At 50.5% G+C, this 15367-nt stretch overlaps 1 pseudogene; it reads left to right on the plus strand.

Moving 5' to 3' along the window:
• Nucleotides 1-4387: 4387 nt before the first annotated feature.
• On the plus strand, nt 4388-13407 carry LOC147984807 (uncharacterized; annotated as a pseudogene).
• The last annotated feature ends 1960 nt before the right edge of the window (nt 13408-15367 follow it).

The raw sequence follows: 15367 nt of genomic DNA on the forward strand, positions 1-15367 counted from the left end.
GCCTGGTGGGTCTAACACATAATCGGAAATAAACGCAAATGGGATACATGCCACTGGGCCTGGCCCGAGCGGCTTGGGGATCATGCAGCCTGAGGGGTGCCCCCAACAAGGTAAGCTAACAACATGGAATAAAGGGATACACACCGCAGGGACGGAACCACGCGGCCTGGGAATAATGCAGCCCTGGGGGCGCTCCCAGCTGGAAGTAAAACTTGAAAGATGTCACCTGATGATGTTGAGGATGAAGGGGTGTTGGTGTAGCAGGCTTGGTGGGCTGCGGGAGCCGATCCTCACGAGCCCCCAGGCCCAGGGGCCTCGGGAGGCTCCGGAGGCGCTGGCGGCTCCTCGCGGGCCATCTCCATCTCTGCCAGGGCTGCGGAACGCCTGGCCTCTCGTGCCTCCGTGATGCCCCTCATGAGGCGCTAGTACGCGTCAGCCGCGTTCGGCAAGCCGTAAGGCATGCGAACGTAGCTGTGGGGTGGACCTCCGCAGCGCCCCACTCGCGAGGGCCAGAGGCACTCCAGAGAGGTGACTCGGTTGAGCCCTGGTATGTCGATGCAGACACGCAGCCCACCATCCTCGCCTGGATGGGGGGCCACTGCTGGCAAGCGGCGGATGCCTTTCATGACTCTTGACTCCTGTAGCTCCTGAATGGTCTTGTTGACGAACTCCTGAGGATCTAGATCTCCTTGCCTTGCTCCTTCTCGAGGGAAACGTGCTTCAAAACACGCCTCCATGTGGTGCCCAAGCGCCTCCCTCGTGACCCTAGCCAGGTTGGTGGCCCTCCAGGGGAGAGCCCCCGAGCCCTGCCTAAGGAGGGCGCCAGGCGCGCTTTCCTATGCGATGGAGGGAGGCTACCCCTGGGCAGGCGCGGGCCCAGAGGGGCCTGCCTCCTGAGTGGTCGGGCCAGACGATGTCTTCTTCTTCTTGGGGGTGGTCTCGGGAGGCCTCCTGCTTCCACGATCCGGGTCTTCCAGTGACGCGGCCTGAAAGGCTCGTTCCAGGGAACACACCGCGTCCTTCTCTTCACAGGGCACCGTGATGACTCCGCCGCTTCCTGGCATCTTGAGGACGTTGTAGCCATGGTGAGTTACGGCCATGAACTTGGCCAGCGCTGGGTACCCAAGGATGGCGTTGTACGGCAGGCGAATGTGAGCGACATCGAAGTCGATGAGCTCGGTGCGGTAGTTGTCGCGTGCCCTGAAGGTGACAGGGAGGCGGACCTGCCCAATCGGGACCGTGGAGCCGTCAGTGATAACGTAGAAGGGCTTGGTTGGCTGAAGCTGGCTGTAGGGCACTTGGAGGTTGTTGAACGTCTCCACGGACAGGACGTTGAGCCCTGCCCCTCCATCGATGAGGGTCTTGGTGACCACCACGTTGCTGATGATTGGGGAACAAAGCATCGGGAGGACTCCGGCTGTAGCAGCACACTTGAGCTGATCTGCTGAGCTGAACGTGATGGCGCACGCCGACCACCTGAGGGGGCGCGTGGCTTCGAGCCTGGGGAGGACTGCATTCACCTCGCGGGCGAACTGCTTGAAGATGCGCTGAGAGGCTGGGGCTTGTGCCCTGCCCAAGATGCAGGCGATCGCGCACGGCTCCTGGAAGCCCCCAGCCTCCTCGTCCTGGTGGTGGTCCTCGTTTCTCCTTGGCTGCGGCGGCAGCGGTGGGAGGCCTGCGTTGCCTTGCGGGCGATCCTCGCGAGGCTGATCCCTCCAGTCTCCCTCGCGAGGATGATCCCTCCATCCTCTCTCGCGAGGCGGGTCTTGCCAGCGATCCTCGCGAGGTTGGTCGCGCCACCCTTGGCGTGGCCCACGGTCTTCCCAGCGTCCTGCGTTTCTTCCTCCTCCTCGGCCGTAGCCCCGGTCACTGCGGTCGGGGCGACGGCCAATCCTTCCTTCTCGCACGGCTCGGAGTTCTTGACATTCGTTGGTGTTGTGGGTATGGAGGTCGTGGTACACACAGTACCTGTTACCCTTGGAGGGTTCGGGCTGATCTCTACCCCGCTTGGTGTCAGGTTCTGCCGCGAGCACCGCAGCCCCCTTGCACTTCACGTCCTTGGCCTTGGGCTTCTTCTCTTCTGGGTCCACGGCAGGCAGCTCGAGGAGGGAGAGACGCCCTTCCTCAGCCCTGGCGCACTTGTTTGCCAAGTTGAACAGCTCCAAGGAAGTGCAGAGGTCTTCATGCATCGCCAGCTCCTACTTCATCTTGACGTCGCGCACGCCGTCGGAGAAGGCCGAGATGATGGCCTCCTCAGTCACCTTGGGAATCTTGAGGCGTGCGTTGTTGAAGCACTGGATGTACTTCTGTAGGGTTTCCCCGGGCTGTTGCTTGATGCGGCGCATGTCGCTCACGGCGGGTGGCCGGTCGCGAGTGCCTTGGAAGTTGGCGATGAAGCGGGTGCGCATCTCCTCCCAGGAGGAGATTGTGTCTGGAGCCAGGTTCAGGAGCCAGGTGCGGGCCCCGTCCTTGAGTGCCATGGGGAACCAGTTCGCCATGACCTTCTCGTCTCCGTTGGCAGCTTCGATGCCTAGCTTGTAGAGCTAGAGGAACTCTGCAGGGTCAGCCGTGCCATCATAGCGAGGAGGCAGGTCTGGCTTGAACTTGCCGGGCCACACTACGCTGCGTAGTTCGGTGGTGAAGGCGCGGCAGCCTGCTGTGGCCACGGGAGGCCTTGGGTGACGGAGAGCCTGGTCTTTCCTGTCCCCACGCGCTGCAGCTGGGAGCAGCGCGGGGTCTTGACGCACGGGAGCAGGAGCATGGTCGCGACGTGCTAGAGCAGGGAGCGCCCGGGCAGCTTCTTGCGGGCGAGGGACTTCCTGGCAGCTCTGGTTTTGCCGCGCTGGCGCCTGATGGAGCGGGTTCCGCCCAGGGGCCACGCGCCTTGGGGCCATGGCGTCTTCTTGAGGAGGAGGCGGCCGAGGCGCCGCCGAAGCCTCGTCGCCCGCGAGGGGCGGGGTGCGGTGCAGTGGAACGGACGGCGCAGGAGAGCCCCCTGCGGCGCGGACGAGCTCGGCAACGCGGTCGAGCCATTCTTCGTAGACGTCGTCGACGGGACGGTAGCGCAGGAGCTCGTTTGCCGCGATGAGTGCAGCTCGAGCCTCCATGGGTGCGCGGAGCGCGCGGGATGAAGAACCAGCTGGGGTGAGCGAGGGAGTTGCGGTGCGGCCGTCTTGCCGCACGGACGGATGCTGGGACGATGCTTGCCGCTCGTCCCCCGCTGGGCCGGTGGTGGCGTTGACGGTAGGTGACGGGGAACGGCGTGGATGCCCGCCGACAGGGGCCGTCTGGGCGACGCGGGAAGCGAGTGCGGCCCGGTGCTCGGCGTAGGCCCGACAAGCGTCAGACATGGGCGTGACGGTCGGAGGAGAACGGGGCGGTGGAAGACGAATTCCGGCGCACCCCTACCTGGCGCGCCAAATGTCGGATTTCGGGTTCCGGAAGACCCTTGAGGTTCGAACACTGGGGTGCGTGTGGAGATTTCGCCCCCTACCTACCTGCACCCCTCTGCCATGCTAGGATCTAAACTAAGGAAAGAACAACACAAGAGACACAGGGTTTAAACTGGTTCGGGCCACCATTGTGGTGTAATACCCTACTCCAGTGTGTGGTGTGGTGGATTGCCTCTTGGGCTGATGATGATGAATAATACAAGGAAGAACAGCCTCGCGAGGGTCTGTTCTTGGCTGGGGCGATGAACTGCTCGGAGGAGTTCAGTCACCTTTTTTTCTCTCTCTCTCTCTGCTTTCCTCCAACTGACCGACCCTGATTTCGACCCCAGCTTGTTTCTGGGTTGGCTGATTCTCGATCCTCCCTACCCTGAGGGTGGCTAGTCCTATTTATAGAGGCCCTGGTCCTCTCCCCAAATATTGAGTGGGAAGGGAGCCAACAATGGCGGGCTAATTTGAAGGGGGACAGCAAGTATCAGCTATCCTGACAAAAGTAGTCTTCGCCTGTGCAAAGCTCTGGTGATGACGCCGTCTTGGGCTCCACGGTGACCTCTGTATCGTAGTCCTCCTGGTCTTGGTCTCGTTGCACCGAAATGGCAACCTTTGCCTGATGCCTCAGTACTCCATCGCTGCGCTTGCCCCCTTTGCACCAAAGAGGGAAGGAGGACGCTGCGCGGGCTGGCACCCGCCTGGCGCCCTGAATCATCATGGCTTGTGTCACGGGCACCTCGTGAGGTACCCCGCCTTGATCTCTCCGCCCCCTCGTGAGCCATCCTGATGAGGCCGTGCCTGAGGAAGCTCCGCGTCATCCGCCCCGCGAGGCTTGGCCCCTCGCAAGGGTCTTGGGTTTGTGTTGGTGAAGACGGGTCGTGCTGGGCCCCCCTTTGAGCCAAGCCGCAGGCCGCAGGCAGGCAAGTCTGGGGACCCTCGTTCCCAGAATGCCGACACACTTCCTTGCTAAGTTTGAGCCATCCTTATATAAACCATTGTCTTGTTTTCTCCTAGGATGGTCGACACCCGCAGCAACCTTGCTGCCCCGGAGCAGGGGGAAGCCAGTGCAGCCAGGGGTGAAAATCTGCCTCACCCGCCTTCCCTGGCCGAAGTAATGCTGGAGGCGGAAAGAAACAAGCGTGAGACTAACCACCTGCTGGAGCGGATTGAGCAGAACACTGCACACCATCAGCATAATGAATTGGTGTCAATCAATGACTTTATCAAGCTGTACCCACCAAAGTTTAACCATTCCGTCGAGCCCCTCAACGCGGATGACTGGCTTCGCAGCATCACCCACAAGCTACGTTTTGCCAACATAGCCGAAGCTGATAAAGTTACTTACACTGCCTACCATCTCGAAGGCCCTGCTAGCCTCTGGTGGGAAAACTTCGAAGCTATGCGCCCGGTCGGCCAAATTACTACTTGGGCTGAATTCAGTGAGGCTTTCCGTGAGCATCACATTCTGGAAGGTCTCATAGATCGCAAGAGGGAGGAGTTCTGCAATTTCACCCAAGGAAGATTGACTGTGGATGCATATAGTCGTGAATTTGGGAATCTGGCACGTTATGCCCCTGAAGAGGTATCTACTGACGCTAAGAAGCAGGCAAGGTTCCACAAGGGACTTAGCCCTGAGCTTCGCCGCGATCTTCGTCTGCACGAGTGCACCTCCTTCCAGAAGTTGGTCAATAAAGCCATCAGTGCTGAGACAGGCCAGACTGATTATGATGCTTCACGCAAGCACTCCCGTGATTTTGGCTCTTCATCCGGCTCTGGAGCTCAGAAGCGCCGGGTGTGGATCCCAAGCACGGCACTGCCACCCAGGTTCATCCCGAGGCCATCCTTTGAGGCGCCTCGTCCCAACCAGCAATTTGCACCGCCCAAGCCCTATGGTGGCCCCGCTGCTAATGCTGCTCCACGCCCCAATGTGGTGACATGCTTTAAGTGTGGAGAGCCGGGTCACTATAGCCGAGAGTGTCCCTAGAACAACCCCAATCAGACTGGAAAGTCTGTTGGCCGTGGTAAGCCAGCGGGAAAGACATTCTACACCAAGCCAGTCACTACACGTGGCCATGTCAACTATGTTTCAGCCGAGGAGGCTCATGAGGATCCTAATGTCATCCTTGGTACGCTCCTTGTTAATTGCCATCCGGCATCTGTTCTTTTCGATACTGGAGCATCTCATTCATTCATATCCGAGAGCTATGCTCGATTGCATAACACGACATTCTGTGACATGCCCTCTACCATGGAAATTCAAACCCCTGGCTCTAGATGGCAAACCTCTAGAGTAAGCCATGGGAACGAAATTCTTGTCGATAGATTTGTCTTCCTTGCATCCTTAATAGCTCTCAAGTCCTCGAACATAAACATCATCTTGGGTATGGACTGGATGTCAGCTCATTATGCTAAGATTGATTGTGCCACTAGAACCGTTCAATTTACTCATCCATTGGGCAAGACAGTCAATGTCTTAACTCGCGTGACCAAGCGCCAGCTTTACTCCCTAAATGCCAACCCCCTTCCAGACCTTGAGGATGTTCCAGTAGTCCGAGACTTTCCGGATGTCTTTCCAGAAGAACTGCCAGGTGTTCCACCTGACAGGGATGTCGAGTTTGTGATAGACCTTGTTCCAGGAACCGTTCCAATTTCTAGAAGACCCTGCAAGATAGCACCCTTAGAACTAGCCGAGCTTAAAAAACAACTCGATGAGTCCTTGAAAAAGGGTTTCATCCGTCCTAGTTCCTCTCCTTGGGCTTGCCCCGTCCTCTTCGTAAAGAAGAAGGATGGAACGAATCGAATGGTTGTAGATTACTGACCTGTCAACCTGGTCACCATCAAGAACAAGTACCCACTTCCTAGAATCAACGATCTATATGATCAGCTCGCTGCATCGTCAGTCTTTTCCAAGATGGATTTGAGGTTAGGCTACCATCAGATCAAAATCAGAAACGGGGACATTCCCAAAACGGCCTTTGTTACTCGGTATGGCCAATACGAGTACACCGTTATGTCCTTCGGGTTAACCAATGCCCCAGCTACCTTCTCTCGGTTAATGAACTCGGTCTTCATGGAGTATTTGGATAAATTCATCGTAGTATACCTCGATGACATACTCATCTACTCCAAGAATGAAGAGGAACATGCTGAACATCTAAGGCTGGTATTGATGAAACTTCGAGAGCATCGTCTTTATGCCAAATTCTCCAAGTGTGAATTTTGGTTGCCAGAAGTGACCTATCTAGGCCATGTAATCTCTGGTAAGGGTATTGCTGTCAATCCCGAGCGGGTTCAAGCCGTCCTTGATTGGACTCCACCTGAGACGGTCAAGCAAGTTCGGAGCTTCCTTGGCTTAGCGAGCTATTGCCGTTGCTTCATCAAGAATTTCTCCAAGGTTGCTAAACCTCTAACTGAACTCCTCAAGAAAGATAAAAAGTTCGAGTGGACTCCACAATGCGAGTTCAGCTTCCAGGAACTGAAAAGACGCCTGACATCTGCTCCCATACTGGTACAACCAGATTTCTCCAAGGACTTTGTTATCTATTGCGACGCCTCGCGACAAGGACTAGGTTGCATACTCATGCAGGATCGTCAGGTAATTGCCTATGCTTCACGGCAATTACAACCACATGAGGAAAATTATCCCACACATGATCTAGAGCTTGCAGCTGTAGTCCATGCACTTAAAACTTGGCGACATTACCTCCTCGGTAATCGTTGCGAGATCTTCACCAATCACCAAAGTTTGAAATATATCTTCACCCAACCAGATTTGAATCTTAGGCAAAGACGTTGGGTCGGGTTGATCTCGGATTATGACTTAGGAATAACTTACACCCCGGGCAAAGCCAATGTCATGGCTGATGCGCTAAGTCGTAAGTCCTATTGTAACAACCTGATGTTACAACAAAGTCAACCACTTATCCATGAGGAATTTTGTAAGCTTAATCTTCACATTGTTCCTCGAGGATTCCTATCCACCCTGGTGGCGAAACCTAACCTTATGGATCAGATCATCAAGGCACAGAAGGTAGATCCGGGAATCTCACGTATTAAGAGAAGCATTAAGAAAGGAGTCGCAAATTGTTTCTCCATTGATGATCAAGGTGTCGTATACTTTGGTAATCGTCTAGTGGTTCCAAAGGCATGAAACCTGAGGCAGCTGATCCTTAAGGAAGCTCATGAATCCCCTCTCACCATTCATCTCGGTAGTACTAAAATGTATCAAGACCTACGCCAGAGGTTTTGGTGGACTAGGATGAAGAGAGAAATCGCTCAATACATTGCTAATTGCGACGTTTGTCGTCATGTTAAGGCAGGGCATCAACGGCCTGCTGGCACCCTTCAACCTTTGGCTATTCCTGAGTAGAAATGGGATAAAATCGGTATGGATTTATTACTGGGTTTCCCAGGACCAAGAGAGGGAATAATGCCATCTTCGTCGTGATCGACCGTCTTTCCAAGGTAGCCCATTTCCTACCTGTTCATGAGAGTATCACCGCTAGCCAGCTAGTTGACTTGTACATCTCCCGAATAGTGTCTCTTCATGGTGTTCCATTGGAAATTAACTCAGACCGTGGGAGTCTCTTCACCTCTCGATTTTGGGAAAGTTTCCAAAATGCTATGGGAACTTGTCTCTCTTTTAGCACCGCCTTCCACCCTCAATCAAGTGGTCAAGTAGAACGAGTCAATCAAATTCTGGAAGATATGCTCCGAGCCTCTATCATCTCGTTCGGAATGGGTTGGGAGAAGTGCCTTCCATTCGCGGAGTTTGCTTACAACAATAGTTATCAAGCTAGTTTGGGCAAGGCTCCTTTCGAAGTTCTCTATGGACGAAAATGTCGAACACCTCTTAACTGGTCTGAAACCAGGGAAAGACAACTCTTTGGCCCGGATATGATTCAGGAAGCAGAAGAACAGGTTCGCATTATTCATGAGAAATTGAAAACAGCCCAATGTCGTCAAAAGAGTGAATATGATTGTAAACATAAGCCTATGACTTATGAAGTCGGCGAGAAGGCCTACCTTCGGGTTACTCCGTTAAAGGGAACCCATCGTTTCGGTATCAAAGGCAAATTGGCTCCTCGTTACATTGGACCTTTTCGCATTCTTGCCAAACGAGGAGAAGTTGCCTACCAATTGGAACTACCTTCGCATCTTTCCAGAGTTCATGATGTCTTCCACGTTTCTCAACTCAGGCGTTGCTTCGCGGATCCTATCCGTGGAGTGGACCACGAGACGCTTGATCTACAAGATAACCTCTCATATCGGGATATCCCGTTCGTATCCTTGATCAAGCCGAGCGTACCACTCGACGTCATAATATCAAGTTTCTCAAGGTTCAATGGTCACACCATTCCGAGAAAGAAGCCACTTGGGAAAGGGAGGATCGTCTTCGACTCGAGTACCCCACCTTCTTTCCGGAGGATCCTAAATCTCGTGACAAGATTCTTTTGAGTGGGGGTGAGTTGTCACACCCTAGTTAGTTCAAGCATTAGAGTGTGCATCATGTTTAAATTCCTTTTAAATTTGAAATGGGGAAGATAGAACCCCCAGCACCCCCCTGGAACAACTAGGGTTTACTAAAAACTTTTCCAATGAACCTGAAATGCCCTTCTAAAAAGCCTACCCTTTTTGTTTTGTGTTAAAACCTTTGACAAAAATGGTGCACATTTTTCTAGGACATCAAAGGTCATTGGATTAATCCTTATGGTATTTGAATTTGGGCATTTAAATGCTATAAAATATTTTAAATGCTCAAATAATCAAAAACTAAAATGTTTTCTGTTGGATATATTCTAAGCAGTGGCCATAATTAATTTTATGATTTATGGTAATGCCCTAGTATTTTTAATAAAGCCCAACAGTTGCAGAAAAATAGAAAAAGAAAACAAATAAGAAAAAGAGAGAGGGAGAAACCCACCTGGGCCTCACCTGTGCTGGCCCAGCCCACCTGGCCTGTGCCAGTCGTCACCCACCTCTGCCAGTAGGCAGAGGCGTGTCGCCGGCGCGTGCACCCGCGGCCACCTCCCGCTTCCACCTCCTGTTGCCTCCTCGTCCCCATCCGAGCACCACGGAGACGCCCAGCACCTCCCTGCACTCCTCCCCTCTCTCCCCCTCGTCTCCCTCACCCTCTCCCGCGATGGCCGAGCGCGATCCTCGCCGCCGTTCGCCGTAGTTGTCACCAGAGCCACCCCCTCGCCTCTCCGACAAGCCCATTAGCTCCGCGCTGCCGTCCTCGACCTCCTCGTCGACTCACACGACGCCGGACGCCTCCAAGCACCTCCCCGACGCCTTCTTCTTCCTTGGTCCACCGAGATCACCGGCAACGCCCCGATGACGTCCGACCTCCCCCGAGCCCGCTGAGACGCGTTCTGCAACCGCCGTGAGCTCCTCTACCGAACCCCCCTCTTCTCTGCTTCGTTTGCTCACCGTAGACGCCGCCTCCTTGCTCACCGTAGCACGTCGCCTCGCAGTCACCACACCTCACAGCGCCTCGCTAGCGCGTCCGTTTCCCCACTAGCTCACTGCAGCAGCAAAACCACCAACGGCCGAGCTCCGGCCGCCGTCTGGGTCGACGCCGTCGTCGTTCCCGGCCACCCCAGCACCAACCAATGCCACCATTGGATGCGCCACACCGCTAGCTAACCGTAGCACCCGCCCGCGCATCGAACTGTGGCCGGAGCAGCGTTTCCGACGCTCTCCGCCATCTCGGCCTCGCCGGCGACTCAACGCCGGCGGGATTAACCCCGCTGACCAGGTGTTTGACCCCAGTTTGACCCCGCCCGTGTCACTGATAGGTGGGGCTGGCTCCTAACTTAATTAGATTAGTTTTAACTAGAGCTAATCACTCTGTTAGAGGTTAACAACCTCGTTAACTAACTCTCTCTCACTTACATGTGGGCCCAGGGCCTAACTAACCTAGTTTAGTGCTAACTAAACACTAACTAACTCTGTTAGTTATCTGAGAGACTGACAGATGGGGCCCACCAGTCAGGTTTGACCTGGGCTGGCGCCTTTGACCCGCTGACGTCACAGTGACGCAGTGCTGACGCATTAATTCAATTACCGGATTTATTCTTTAATAGGAAATTCCAGAAAATAGTCAAAACTTCTAAAAATCATAGAAAATCAACCATAGCTCCAAATGCAAAGATTTATATATGAAAAATGATCAGAAAAATTCAATCTATCCATCTGTAATGGTTTCATGCATGACAAAACAAGTTAACCTTGCTGTTTAAGAAGAATAAGGTAATGCACTAATAAGGCCATGTTTAATGAGCTAATATTTGAATCTTGATTCAAATGAGTTCATCCCCTTCTGTTTTAGCTTGCATTAGGCCAAGACACTTTCTTCTTGCCATGTCATAGCATGCATCATATTGTTGCATATTGCCATGTGTTGATTATGTTCGTTGTGTCTTTCGTGGTAGGTTCTGCCTCCGAGGATAACCCCGAGTATCCGTCTGAAGGGCAGTACCCTACTACCTCTACAACAGGCAAGCAAACCATCGATCATTCTTATACAACCCATGTTCTCGCTTCTACTCTTGTTTACTGCATTAAGACAATGCGATTCAAACTGCTGTGTGCTACGGTAGTTGAACCCTTATCCTCTGCATGACCTGTCATTGCCACAGTAACTAGATGAAACCCACTAGCATGTGTAGGAGTTGATTGAGCCATGTATGTGATTCCTAACTTGCTATGCCTGCTATGCTTAGAGTTGGTCTGGTACATCTGGGTGATGGGCTAGAGTGAAATTCTTATGTCGGTAATGTGAGGGATGTGTTGAACATGTTTTGGTAAAGGTGTCGATGAGAGGCCATGTAGGAGTACATGGTGGGTTGTTTCATTGATACCGTCCATAAGAACTGAGATCTGTATGTGTGATTTAAGACGCAGCTACTACCGTACATTGGTCCCGAAACCAATGGACCCTCTCGGCTTCTTAAATACCCTAGTACTCTGTCCAGGAGTTGCAAATAGTTTCTGGTGTTTGTACGTTATGTGTTGGCGGCTGTGCGTAGCGCTGACCCTAGGGGTGGGCTATGTTGCGGTAGATACACCGTGGCCGGGTATGCTGGGCGCCCGTTTGGCGTCTCGGGACCCTGTTCACAACGTTCGGGGCCGTATGTGGAAACCTCGGCCGGACTCCCTGCGGATGGAACCTGGATAGGCGATAAACCTGGACTAGAGACTTAAGTGTTTAGGTAGGCCGTGGCCGACACCCTCGCTGGGCTTCCGCTTGAAGGTTGCCGAGTACATGTCGTGTTAACGGCGGTAAGTGGTGAAAGCGTGTATGAAGAAGTATACCCCTGCAGGGTTAACATCATCTATTCGAATAGCCGCGTCCGTGGTAAAGGACTACTTGGTTGCCTATACAGTTCATAGACAAGTTAATGGATACTACTAAAAGACTCAAGATAAGTGTGAGTACCGAGGATGGCCCTCTCGTAGGATGACGAGAGAGAATCCCCGGTGGAGTATTGTGTTGGTGAGTAGTGGACTCGTGTGCGAAAACTATTTTACTAGTGGAGTTCCGTAGGATAGCTTGGCCAAGAGTCAAAGCTGGCTTGCTGCAATAACCCCACCACCTTCTTGAGAATGAGCATGTATAGTAGGTTCTGATGTAAGACTTGTTGAGTACCTTTGTACTCATGTTTGCTTAATTACTGTTTTCAGACGACAACACCGCCCCCTCCGATGGGTTCTATGTAGACCTTGACGTCGATGAGTGACTAGCCACCCAGGTGGTGATCCTGGCCATGGAGGGCCCTATGTAGATAGACAGGCTTCGAGAAGCCTTCTTTCTTTCTAGTGTTTGTACTCAAACTAGTTGCTTCCGCATGTGCTTGTATGATTGTATGACTTGAGTGTCGGGTCACGTGACCCCTATCTGTATGAACATGTTATGTATGGCTCTCTGGAGCCTTTAAATAAAGTACTTGAGTTGTAGAGTTTTGTTGTGATGCCATGTTGTATGTACTCATATCGGGCATATTGCATGTATGATTGAAATGCTTGGTATGAGTGGGATCCGACAATCTAGTTGTTTATCCTTGGCAACCTTTCTTATGGGGAAATGTAGTCTCGTGTTCCTCGAGCCATAGTAGTCCGCTATAGCCCGGTTCACCGGAGTCCTGCTAGCCCAGCACTACTGCTCAGGACACCTGACTGGCCGGCATGTGTTTCACGTCGTTCCTATGTCTGTCCCTTCGGGGAAATGTCACACGGTGACATCCGGAGTCCTGCCTAGCCTGCTACAGCCCGGGTTCCCCGGAGTCCTGTTAGCCCAGTGCTACAGCCCAGAATCACTCGCTGATGACCGACATGCTCGATGTGATTCATGTATGCCTGTCTCCATAGGTCTGTGCCGCTTTGGGTTCACGGCTAGCCATGTCGGCCCGGGTTCTCTGTCATATGGATGCTAGCGACACTATCATATACGTGAGCCAAAAGGCGCAAACAGTCCCGGGCCATGGTAAGGCGACACCCATGGGATACCATGCGTGAGGCCGCAAAGTGATATGAGGTGTTACCGGCTAGATCGATGTGACTTGGAATCGGGGTCCTAACACTTTACCATGTTTCCTAGCAATAAAGTCTTTCTTATCATAACGTTGATTCTTTAATTGTGGGTTATCAAGATCAACAACAGGTTCAATTTCTATATCATTATCATTACTAGGTTGAGCATCATCATGAACATTATTATTAACATTATCACTAGTTTCAGGTTCATTACCAGATTGTGTTTCAGCATCAGAAATAGAAATATCATTTGGATTCTCAGGTGTTTCAACAATAGGATCACTAGAAGCATGCAAAGTCATATCATTGTTCTTTTTCTTCTTTTTAGAAGAACTAGGTGCATCTATATTATTTCTCTGAGAATCTTGCTCAATTATTTTAGGATTGCCTTCAGGATACAAACGTTCCTGAGTCATTCTACCACCTCTAGTCATAACTCTAACAGCATTATCATTATCCTTACTATTCAGTTCATTGAGAAAATCATTTTGAGCTTTAAGTACTTGTTCTACTTGAGTGGTAACCATAGAATCATGTTTACTAATAAGTTTAAGTTCCCCTTTGACATTAGCCATATAATCACCCAAGTGTTCAAGCATATTTGAATTGTATTTTAATTGTCTACCAAAATAAGCATTAAAATCTTCTTCCTTAGCCATAAATTTATCAAACTCATCTAAGCATGGGCTGGCAAACTTAGTAAATGGGATTTTAGCTTTATCATATCTATAGAGAGAATTTACCTTTACTACCTGTGTCGGGTTATCAAGACCATGAGTTTCTTCAATAGGTAAAGGATTAAGATCATATGTTTCTTCAACAGGTGGTAAATTAAGACCATGTATTTCTTCAATAGGAGGTAAATTCTTAACATCTTCAGCTTTAATACCTTCTTCTTTCATAGATTTCTTTGCCTCTTGCATATCTTCAGGACTGAGAAATAGAATACCCCTCTTCTTCGGAGTTGGTTTAGGAATAGGCTCAGGAACTGGCTCCGGAGGTGTCCAATTATTTTCATTTGTCAACATATTATTCAATAGAATTTCAGCTTCATCCGATGTTCTTTCCCTGAAAACAGAACCGGCACAACTATCCAGGTAATCTCTGGAGGCATCGATTAGTCCATTATAAAAGATGTCAAGTATTTCATTTTTCTTAAGAGGATGATCAGGCAAAGCATTAAGTAATTGGAGAAGCCTCCCCCAAGCTTGTGGGAGACTCTCCTCTTCAATTTGCACAAAATTATATATATCCCTTAAATTAGCTTGTTTATTATGAGCAGGGAAATATTTAGCAGAGAAGTAATAAATCATATCCTGGGGACTACGCACACAACCAGGATCAAGAGGATTAAACCATATCTTAGCATCACCCTTTAATGAGAACGGAAATATTTTAAGGATATAAAAGTAACGAGTTCTCTCATCTTTAGTGAACAGGGTGGCTATATCATTTAGTTTAGTAAGATGTGCCACAACAGTTTCAGATTCATAACCATGAAAAGGATCAGATTCAACCAAAGTAATTATATCAGGATCAATAGAGAATTCATAATCCTTATCAGTAACACAAATAGGTGAAGTAGCAAAAGGAGGGTCAGGTTTCATTCTAGCATTTAGATATTGCTTATTCAATTTAGCTAATAACCTTTTGAGTTCATATCTACCTTTGCAAGCTAAAATAGCTAAAGAAGCTTCTTGATCAAAAACATAACCCTTAGGAATAACAAGTGATTCTTCATCATCACTTTCATCAGTATTATCAGATTCAATATTTTCAATCTCTCTAGCTCTAGCAATTTGTTCATCAAGAAATTCACCAAGTGGTAAAGTAGTATCAAGCATAGCAGTAGTTTCATCATAAGTATCATGTATAGCAGAAGTCGCATCATCAATAACATGCGACATATCAGAACGAATAGCAGAAGCAGGTTTAGGTGTCGCAAGCTTCCTCAAAACAGAAGGTGAATCAAGTGCAGAGCTAGATGGAAGTTCCTTACCTCCCCTCGTAGTTGAGGGATAGATCTTGGTTTTTGGATCTCTCAAGTTCTTCATAATGATATGCAGATATATATCCCAAGTGACTCAAAGAATAGAGCTATGCTCAACGACGCCAGAAAATAGTCTTGATAACCCACAAGTATAGGGGATCGCAACAGTTTTCAAGGGTAGAGTATTCAACCCAAATTTATTGATTCGACACAAGGGGAGCCAAAGAATATTCTCAAGTATTAGCAACTGAGTTGTCAATTCAACCACACCTGGAAACTTAATATCTGCAGCAAAGTGTTTGGTAGCAAGGTAATATGATAGTAGTGGTAACGGTAGCAAAAGGTAACAGTAGTAAAAGTAATGTTTTTGGTATTTTGTAGTGATGAGAGCAATAGCAAC

Source organism: Triticum urartu, chromosome 2A (assembly GCF_056163025.1).
Source record: "Triticum urartu cultivar PI428250 chromosome 2A, HENAU_Tu73, whole genome shotgun sequence".
NCBI lineage: Eukaryota > Viridiplantae > Streptophyta > Magnoliopsida > Poales > Poaceae > Triticum > Triticum urartu.